Here is a 3,170-nt window from a genome sequence, read left to right as displayed (position 1 = left end):
ATATACTTCTGTTTTGCAAGGCTTAATCAAATGGTAAACTTGTTTATGCTTAATGACACATTTTGCAATTTTGCTAATTGGTATGTAAGTGGAGAAGGGAGGTACAAAGCTGGTCGAATGGGCCTGCAATCAGGCTGCTAGCAGACCATGTTTGTGCTGTTTGTTGTTGCCTTTGACTGCTGTACTTGCTTTCACTTGTTTGAAGCCAATTGCCAATTTTCAAGTTTTTTGCATTTTGGTCCAAATGATAGCATAATGGTGATATGATGATGATTTTAGGCTTGGAGCAAATCATAAATAGGATATGAAACATTTCCCAATTGGCAAAATCAAGAAAAAGTCCATAAATCAAAAAGTCAAAGTTTGGTCAAACTTTGAATTTAAATGAAAAGGTCCAAAAATGCCATTTTGATTGGCAAGGTTTTAGGTCATGAAATTTATATTTTTGGAAAGAGGATGAAAAATGTGGTTTGTAGGAAAAAACCCCACCAAATTTGGCCTTATGGTTTGAGAGATATGGCTTGTTGAAGTTCAAAAATTGGTGAAAATGATTTGATCATATCTTGACAACCACACATGGGATTTGAGAGTTCTTGGACTTTTTGAAAATGGGAGAACAAGATCTTCAACTTTCATGTTGGGAAAAAATTCATTTGAAGCTTGTATCATGATGTAAGTTGAGGATCAAGAAGTTTCCATTTTTGGCAGTTAAAATTACAGGTCCACTTTCTATTTTGGAAAATTTCTGATTTGACTTGATTTTTTTCCATGATGAGGTTGAACATGATAGATGAGGCTTATACAAGCATGAAGGAGCTCCTTCAGATCAATTCTATCCATCAAATCTCTGATTAAATCAACAGTTGACCAAGTTTGACTTTTTAGGGTTTTGCACTGACTGAACCTCTTCTGATGAATTCCAAACCCTAATTCCTTGAGAACTTGACCTCAAATGATGTCTCAAGTTGTATGAACTTTTGATTATTGATCATGGTGCCCAAATTCTGCAAGAATGGCCACCATCCAAGGCTTTGACTGATCAATGACTGACTTTGGCCTAATTGCTGATGATTGCTTCAACTGCAAGCAACAAGGTTAGACTGACAATATTTTTGTACTTTTTGAATGATAAACATATGAAAGGCAGAGATATACAAATGCAAAGTATGCTTGGTGATCAAGAAACAAACCCACAAGGCAACCTACCCACTAAGAGGGGACAAAGGCATGCAATGATCCTTGAGGTTATGATATGATATGATATGGGCCATGAGGGATCTTAGGGCCCAAAATTGGGGTCTTACACAATCCTTTGAGAGATTTGGATGTTCTGGTAGAGTGTCTTGGATTTGATTATGAAATGGTTCTTCCTATGTGATTTGATTTTCATTTTACCCTTGGTCAGGTTCTTAATTTTCCTTCATCCCTGTCTTTTCCAGAATACCTACGTAGTCAACAACTTCTACTTCTACAGGTTTAGGGTTAGATTCATTAAAGGTGACATGAACTGATTCTTCGGTTGTTAGAGTAATTTTGGTAAAGATTCTAAAAACTTTTCTAGAAGTGGAATATCCTATGAATATGCCTTAATCAACTTTTGCATCAAATTTTCCAAGGTTCCTTTCATGTTGTTGAGGATAAAGTATTTGCAATCAAATACATGTAAATGAGAGATAATCGGTTGTCTTACTTTATATAGTTCATAGGGTGCCCGCTTTATAATTGGTATTATCAAGACACGATTCATAACATAGCAAGTGGTGCTCACAACTTCAACCCATAAATACTTAGGAAGATTGGTTTCATTGAGCATCATATTTGCAAGCTCTGATAGAGACCTATTTTTCCTCTATATTACCCCATTTTTTGGGGAGTTCGTAGAGTGGAAAAGGCGTGCCAAATACCATTCTCGTTACAAATTTGTTAGAGTTACTAACTTTGTAGTACTCTGCCATGGTCACTTCTTATGGATGTAATGCTTACACCTTTTCCGATATGGATAACCTTGGCTAGTTTTCGAAAGGCAACAAACGCGTCTGTTTTCTAAGATAAGAATAATGTACAGGTATAGAGAGAGTAGTCATCCACGATCACATGAGCATAAATGTTTCCAGCTAGACTTATGGTTCTAGATGAGCCAAAAGGTCTATGTGAAGCAGTTGCAAGGGCCGATATGTAGAAACTATATTTTTAGATTTAAAAGAGTCCCTTAATTACTTCCCTTTTTATCATACATTTCATAATATGTTATTTTCAAAATGTAGGTCTGACAAACCTGTCATACCCCAAAATTCACCATACCCTTCACAAAGTTCATCTAGGTCACTAACCCTAAGCATTCACATATCCTGATAAGCATTCATCTCATCTACATATCCATCGTATCATAATACATTCCACTTGCATTTGAAGAAGCATAATCATGGATTCAAGGGTTTTATCATACATGGAATTGAGTAGGAAGTGAGCATTTCATCCTGGTTGTATTCATCATGGAGCATAGCTTGAAACCCCAGTTGTTGGGTGTGAAGCATCATCATGATCGTTCAGATTCCTAAGACCCTAGTTATTGGTTATGGAATCATCACGTGGTGTATACATTTAAGAATGAGGATTCATCTGATTCATCTGGTTTGTTATGGATGGTTCATTTGCTTGATAAAGATTCATGGTTCTGAATCATTGGTTATGATCCATTCAAGGTGTTACAATTTGTTGCTCGATTAAGAATCATTTGGTTGGTTTGGCATGATTGAACTTCAAGTCTTGGAACTTGGCATGTTTCATTTGGTTTAAGAACATTGGGCTATCCAGTTAGGTCCATGTTCAGTCATGGTGCATTCATGTTCATAGTTGGTTAAGACCTTGGTTTATTTTTGGTTCTTTAGATAATCGGTTCGCAATAGTCACAATTCATCTGTGCATTGAATTGTCATCATGGTCCATTTTCATTTTCCCATAAGAAAGTACACATTTTTACCTAAGTTGACCAAAGTCAACCATATAACCAAAGTTCATTTTTTAATCATCTTCATATTTTAAAACCATTTTTAATCATATTTATATTTTAAAACCATACATACATTCATTTTCAATTCCATAAACATTGAACAATTATAACCATTTTTTCCAAGAGAACCCTTGCATTACACAACCATTTTCAATTACAC

The sequence above is a fragment of the Lathyrus oleraceus genome, chromosome 7, assembly GCF_024323335.1.
Source record: "Lathyrus oleraceus cultivar Zhongwan6 chromosome 7, CAAS_Psat_ZW6_1.0, whole genome shotgun sequence".
NCBI lineage: Eukaryota > Viridiplantae > Streptophyta > Magnoliopsida > Fabales > Fabaceae > Lathyrus > Lathyrus oleraceus.
Note: the sequence above shows the minus strand (reverse complement) of the source record.